This window comes from Carassius carassius, unplaced genomic scaffold (genome assembly GCF_963082965.1).
Source record: "Carassius carassius unplaced genomic scaffold, fCarCar2.1 SCAFFOLD_117, whole genome shotgun sequence".
NCBI classification, from domain to species: Eukaryota; Metazoa; Chordata; class Actinopteri; order Cypriniformes; family Cyprinidae; genus Carassius; species Carassius carassius.
In genome coordinates, this window is record NW_026775038.1 from 67,501 (window position 1) to 75,000 (window position 7,500).

General features: G+C 62.1%; 1 non-coding gene across 1 annotated transcript in view; it reads right to left on the bottom strand.

Annotated features, from left to right (window-relative positions):
- Positions 1–1,732, bottom strand: part of LOC132134409 (18S ribosomal RNA) — a 1,861-nt gene extending 129 nt beyond the window's left edge. Inside the window, exon 1 of the ribosomal RNA XR_009429566.1 lies at positions 1–1,732. This exon is cut by the window's left edge and continues 129 nt beyond it. This is a non-coding gene — a ribosomal RNA (18S ribosomal RNA).
- Positions 1,733–7,500: the final 5,768 nt, after the last annotated feature.

The window sequence follows — 7,500 nt, forward strand, 5'->3', positions numbered from 1 at the left end:
GGACCTCACTAAACCATCCAATCGGTAGTAGCGACGGGCGGTGTGTACAAAGGGCAGGGACTTAATCAACGCGAGCTTATGACCCGCGCTTACTGGGAATTCCTCGTTGATGGGAAATAGTTTCAATCCCCAGTCCCGATCACGAGCGGGGTTCAGCGGGTTACCCGCGCCTCTCGGCGCAGGGTAGACACACGCTGATCCGCCCATTGTGGCGCGCGTGCAGCCCCGGACATCTAAGGGCATCACAGACCTGTTATTGCTCCATCTCGCGTGGCTGAACGCCACTTGTCCCTCTAAGAAGTTGAACGCCGACCGCACGGGGCCGCGTAACTATTTAACAAGCCGGAGTCTCGTTCGTTATCGGAATGAACCAGACAAATCGCTCCACCAACTAAGAACGGCCATGCACCACCACCCACAGAATCGAGAAAGAGCTATCAATCTGTCAATCCTTTCCGTGTCCGGGCCGGGTGAGGTTTCCCGTGTTGAGTCAAATTAAGCCGCAGGCTCCACTCCTGGTGGTGCCCTTCCGTCAATTCCTTTAAGTTTCAGCTTTGCAACCATACTCCCCCCGGAACCCAAAGACTCGTGGTTTCCCGCACGCTGCCCGGCGGGTCATGGGAATAACGCCGCCGGATCGCGGGTCGGCATCGTTTACGGTCGGAACTACGACGGTATCTGATCGTCTTCGAACCTCCGACTTTCGTTCTTGATTAATGAAAACATTCTTGGCAAATGCTTTCGCTTTCGTCCGTCTTGCGCCGGTCCAAGAATTTCACCTCTAGCGGCGCAATACGAATGCCCCCGGCCGTCCCTCTTAATCATGGCCCCGGGTTCCAGAAACCCACAAAATAGAACCGGAGTCCTATTCCATTATTCCTAGCTGCGGTATTCAGCGGCGACAGGCGGCCTGCTTTGAACACTCTAATTTTTTCAAAGTAAACGCTCCGGGCCCCGAGGTGACCGGACACCCAGTTAAGGGCATCCGGGGGGCGCCGGGAGGCAGGGTCCGGGACAGGCGGTGGCTCGCCTCGCGGCGGACCGCCAGCCCACTCCCGAGATCCAACTACGAGCTTTTTAACTGCAGCAACTTTAATATACGCTATTGGAGCTGGAATTACCGCGGCTGCTGGCACCAGACTTGCCCTCCAATGGGTCCTCGCCCATGGGTTTAGGATACGCTCATTCCAATTACAGGGCCTCGAAAGAGACCTGTATTGTTATTTTTCGTCACTACCTCTCCGAGTCGGAAATGGGTAATTTGCGCGCCTGCTGCCTTCCTTGGATGTGGTAGCCGTTTCTCAGGCTCCCTCTCCGGAATCGAACCCTGATTCCCCGTTACCCGTGGTCACCATGGTAGGCGCCTAAAGTACCATCGAAAGTTGATAGGGCAGACATTCGAAAGAGTCGTCGCCGCCGCGGGGGGCGCGCGATCGGCCCGAGGTTATCTAGAGTCACCAAAGGGACCGGGGCGGGGACGGATCCCCGACCCCGGATGGGTTTTGGATCTGATAAATGCACGCGTCCCCGCCCGTGAGGGAGGGTCGGCGCTCGTTTGCATGTATTAGCTCTGGAATTGCCACAGTTATCCAAGTACCGGGTGGAGCGATCAAAGGGACCATAACTGATTTAATGAGCCATTCGCAGTTTCACTGTACCGGCCGTGTGTACTTAGACCTGCATGGCTTAATCTTTGAGACAAGCATATGTTACTGGCAGGATCAACCAGGTAGCCCTCGGGAGGGGGTGTGGGATGGACAACCGCAGCGCGCTTGTTTCCTACACGCGGGTCTCACTCCGCGGTGGGTGTCGCGCCCCGGGGGGCGGAACCCACGCGGCGCGGCCGCTCATAGGGCGACGTGCGGCGACCTCCCCCGCTCGGGGGTCACGGGGGGTGGCTGGCCGCTGATCGAGGCCGTAACCGGGAAAAGTGTGCTTCGCGGGGACGGGAGGAGGGCGGGCGAGGGCCGGACGGAGCCGACCGCCCGCCTCGCGCCTCCTTCTCCGACCGCCGGTGGCGGACCCTTACGATAGACCGGCCGTCTGAGTCTCCCGAGAGAGGGGGGGGACAGGGCCCCGTCTCATGCGCGCATTGTGCCGGACACGGTGTGTCGCCCACGTCTAAACCGTACCTTCCACACACCGTGCCCCCTAGGCGCACCCGCCCATAGCGGCCGGTGGCCGGGCGGGGTCCTAGCTCGGGCGCGCAACGTGCTCCACTCGATCCGTTCTCTTGCGATACGCGCCAGAACCTAAGTCCACAAAATGACGCGTTCGCCGAAATCGCGACGGCCCGTAAAAACGCCTTCCCCTATCGGGCCGACCTCCGGAGTCGCGGGCGAATCCGGACGGCGGCCGGGGACGAGGCACCTCTCTCGGCCTGCCCCGGAGCCTCGGGGAGGGTGGATGTTTGGCCAAAGCCCGCGTTTTCGACTTAGTCGTCAGAGCTCACGGGCCTCCACTGGTCACCCCCCGCGAACGGGTCCCCCCCCCGGACGTATCAGTTTGCGTTCCCGGTCGGGGGGGGGGCCCTCAGACGACTCGCGTCACCCCGGCCACGGGGAGGGTACGTGGGGCCTGGGTCGCTCGAAAAAGCCCATGGAGCTCGGCCTTCGAATTTACAGAGAACCAGAGTAGGGGGAGCCATGTTCGCTCCCGTGCCCGAGAGGGTGAGGCCACGTTGGGCCTGGGTCGCTCGAAAAAGCCCATGGAGCTCGGCCTTCGAATTTACAGAGAACCAGAGTAGGGGGAGCCATATTTGCTCTCGTGCCCGAGAGGGTGAGGCCACGTTGGGCCTGGGTCGCTCGAAAAAGCCCATGGAGCTCGGCCTTCGAATTCACAGAGAACCAGAGTAGGGGGAGCCATATTTGCTCTCGTGCCCGAGAGGGTGAGGCCACGTTGGGCCTGGGTCGCTCGAAAAAGCCCATGGAGCTCGGCCTTCAAATTCACAGGGAACCAGAGTAGGGGGAGCCGTCTCGCTCTCTTGCCCGAGAGGGTGAGGCCACGTTGGGCCTGGGCCGCTCGAAAACGCCCCTGGAGCTCAGCCTTCAAATTTACAGAGAACCAGAGTATGGGGAGCCGTCTCGCTCTCGTGCCCGAGAGGGTGAAGCCACATTGGGCCTGGGTCGCTCGAAAACGACCATGGAGCTCAGCCTTCAAATTTACAGAGAACCAGAGTATGGGGAGCCGTCTCACTCTCACGCCCGAGAGAGGGTAAGTGGGCCGGGGAACCCTCCAGACAGCCCCCCTGGACCCAAAATGGTTTTCGCCAGAACCTAAGTCCACAAAATCAGGCGATCGTCGAAATCGCGACGGCCCGTAAAAACGCCATCCCCTATCGGGCCGACCTCCGGAGTCGCGGGCGAATCCCGACGGTGGCCGGGGACGAGGCACCTTTCCCGGCCTGCCCCGGAGCCTCGGGGAGGGTGGATGTCTGGCCAAGGCCCGCGTTTTCGACTTAGTCATTTTTCCAACCCCGAATTCCTCCAGGGCCTCCGACCTGCCGAGGAAGTCCGAAGAGGGCGAGGGTCGGTCGGATAGGTCTCTCGCCGAAGAGGCCCCGGAGCCTACGACCTGCCACTGGTCACCAAGCGAATGGAGAACCGGAGTAGGGGGTGCCGTCTCACCCTTGTGCCCGAGATAGTGAGGCCACGTTGGGCCTGGGTGGATCGAAAAAGCCCCTGGAGCTCAGCCTCCACGGTTACGGAGAACCAGAGTAGGGGGCGCCATCTCACCCTCATGCCCAGGAGAGGGAGGCCACGCTGGGCTTGGGTCGCTCGAAAAAGCCCCTGGAGCTCAGCCTTCAAATTTACAGAGAACCAGAGTAGGGGACGCCATCTCACCCTCATGCCCAGGAGAGGGAGGCCACGCTGGGCTTGGGTCGCTCGAAAAAGCCCCTGGAGCTCAGCCTCCACGGTTACAGAGAACCAGAGTAGGGGGCGCCATCTCACCCTCATGCCCAAGAGAGGGAGGCCACGCTGGGCTTGGGTCGCTCGAAAAAGCCCCTGGAGCTCAGCCTCCACGGTTACGGAGAACCAGAGTAGGGGGCGCCATCTCACCCTCATGCCCAGGAGAGGGAGGCCACGCTGGGCTTGGGTCGCTCGAAAAAGCCCCTGGAGCTCAGCCTTCAAATTTACAGAGAACCAGAGTAGGGGGCGCCATCTCACCCTCATGCCCAAGAGAGGGAGGCCACGCTGGGCTTGGGTCGCTCGAAAAAGCCCCTGGAGCTCAGCCTCCACGGTTACGGAGAACCAGAGTAGGGGGCGCCATCTCACCCTCATGCCCAAGAGAGGGAGGCCACGCTGGGCCTGGGTCGCTCGAAAAAGCCCCTGGAGCTCAGCCTCCACGGTTACAGAGAACCAGACTAGGGGGCGCCATCTCACCCTCATGCCCAGGAGAGGGAGGCCACGCTGGGCTTGGGTCGCTCGAAAAAGCCCCTGGAGCTCAGCCTCCACGGTTAGGGAGAACCAGAGTAGGGGGCGCCATCTCACCCTCATGCCCAGGAGAGGGAGGCCACGCTGGGCTTGGGTCGCTCGAAAAAGCCCCTGGAGCTCAGCCTTCAAATTTACAGAGAACCAGACTAGGGGGCGCCGTCTCACTCTCATGCCCAAGAGAGGGAGGCCACGCTGGGCCTGGGTCGCTCGAAAAAGCCCCTGGAGCTCAGCCTCCACGGTTACAGAGAACCAGACTAGGGGGCGCCATCTCACTCTCATGCCCAGGAGAGGGAGGCCAAGCTGGGCCTGTGTCGCTCGAAAAAGCCCCTGGAGCTCAGCCTCCACGGTTACGGAGAACCAGAGTAGGGGGCGCCATCTCACCCTCATGCCCAAGAGAGGGAGGCCACGCTGGGCTTGGGTCGCTCGAAAAAGCCCCTGGAGCTCAGCCTCCACGGTTACAGAGAACCAGAGTAGGGGACGCCATCTCACCCTCATGCCCAGGAGAGGGAGGCCACGCTGGGCTTGGGTCGCTCGAAAAAGCCCCTGGAGCTCAGCCTTCAAATTTACAGAGAACCAGAGTAGGGGGCGCCATCTCACCCTCATGCCCAAGAGAGGGAGGCCACGCTGGGCTTGGGTCGCTCGAAAAAGCCCCTGGAGCTCAGCCTCCACGGTTACGGAGAACCAGAGTAGGGGGCGCCATCTCACCCTCATGCCCAGGAGAGGGAGGCCACGCTGGGCTTGGGTCGCTCGAAAAAGCCCCTGGAGCTCAGCCTTCAAATTTACAGAGAACCAGAGTAGGGGGCGCCATCTCACCCTCATGCCCAAGAGAGGGAGGCCACGCTGGGCTTGGGTCGCTCGAAAAAGCCCCTGGAGCTCAGCCTCCACGATTACGGAGAACCAGGGTAGGGGGCGCCATCTCACCCTCATGCCCAAGAGAGGGAGGCCACGCTGGGCTTGGGTCGCTCGATAAAGCCCCTGGAGCTCAGCCTCCACGGTTACGGAGAACCAGAGTAGGGGGCGCCATCTCACCCTCATGCCCAAGAGAGGGAGGCCACGCTGGGCTTGGGTCGCTCGAAAAAGCCCCTGGAGCTCAGCCTCCACGGTTACAGAGAACCAGAGTAGGGGGCGCCATCTCACCCTCATGCCCAAGAGAGGGAGGCCACGCTGGGCTTGGGTCGCTCGAAAAAGCCCCTGGAGCTCAGCCTCCACGATTACGGAGAACCAGAGTAGGGGGCGCCATCTCACCCTCATGCCCAAGAGAGGGAGGCCACGCTGGGCTTGGGTCGCTCGATAAAGCCCCTGGAGCTCAGCCTCCACGGTTACGGAGAACCAGAGTAGGGGGCGCCATCTCACCCTCATGCCCAAGAGAGGGAGGCCACGCTGGGCTTGGGTCGCTCGAAAAAGCCCCTGGAGCTCAGCCTTCAAATTTACAGAGAACCAGACTAGGGGGCGCCATCTCACCCTCATGCCCAAGAGAGGGAGGCCACGCTGGGCTTGGGTCGCTCGAAAAAGCCCCTGGAGCTCAGCACTTCCAAATTTACAGAGAACCAGACTAGGGGGCGCCATCTCACCCTCATGCCCAAGAGAGGGAGGCCACGCTGGGCTTGGGTCGCTCGAAAAAGCCCCTGGAGCTCAGCACTTCCACGGTTACGGAGAACCAGAGTAGGGGGCGCCATCTCACCCTCATGCCCAAGAGAGGGAGGCCACGCTGGGCTTGGGTTGCTCGAAAAAGCCCCTGGAGCTCAGCCTTCAAATTTACAGAGAACCAGACTAGGGGGCGCCATCTCACCCTCATGCCCAAGAGAGGGAGGCCACGCTGGGCTTGGGTCGCTCGAAAAAGCCCCTGGAGCTCAGCACTTCCACGGTTACGGAGAACCAGAGTAGGGGGCGCCATCTCACCCTCATGCCCAAGAGAGGGAGGCCACGCTGGGCTTGGGTTGCTCGAAAAAGCCCCTGGAGCTCAGCCTTCAAATTTACAGAGAACCAGACTAGGGGGCGCCATCTCACCCTCATGCCCAAGAGAGGGAGGCCACGCTGGGCTTGGGTCGCTCGAAAAAGCCCCTGGAGCTCAGCCTGCGAAGCGCTTTTGTCAGCACCCAGATGGTGGGCCAGAACGGCTTCCCCTATCGGGCCGACCTCCAGGATCGCGGGCGAGATCGGAGCTCTACCCGGGATAGGCTCACCATCCTGGGCAAGGCCTCCGGAGAGGGGGGGTCGGATGTTCGACCGGGGCCCGCTGGGGAACGCCGGGGCCTAGGGACTTGAAACTCGGGTCGTTGATAGGGCCCGTCGGCCCCTCTCGGACGCCACCTCCCCCGAGCCGCCAGCCCCCCGGGGGCCGGGGATAGCGCCCCCCAAAGTTCGAAATTTAGAACGGCCGTATCTCGCCGAGGCCGAGCCCCAGGGACTTCAAACTCGGGTCGATGATAGACCCCGTGGCCCCCTATCAGACGCCTCCAGCCCAGAGCCGCCAGCCCCCCGGGTGCCGGGGATAGCGCCCCCCAAAGTTAAAAACTTTGAACGGCCGTATCTCGCCGAGGCCGAGCCCCAGGGACTTCAAACTCGGGTCGTTGATAGACCCCGTGGCCCCCTATCAGACGCCGCCAGCCCAGAGCCGCCAGCCCCCCGGGGGCCGGGGATAGCGCCCCCCAAAGTTCGAAATTTGAACGGCCGTATCTCGCCGAGGCCGAGACCCAGGGACTTCAAACTCGGGTCGATGATAGACCCCTTGGCCCCCTATCAGACGCCGCCACCCCGGAGCCGTTGCTCCCCAGGGGGCCGGAGATAGAGCCCGCCCTGTGTGAAACTTTGAACGGCCGTATCTCGCATAGGCCGAGACCCAGGCACTTCAAACTCGGGTCGCTGATAGACCCCTTGGCCCCCTATCAGACGCCGCCACCCCGGAGCCGATGCTCCCCAGGGGGCCGGAGATAGAGCCCGCCCAGGGTGAAACTTTGAACGGCCGTATCTCGCATAGGCCGAGACCCAGGCACTTCAAACTCGGGTCGCTGATAGACCCCTTGGCCCCCTATCAGACGCCGCCACCCCGGAGCCGATGCTCCCCAGG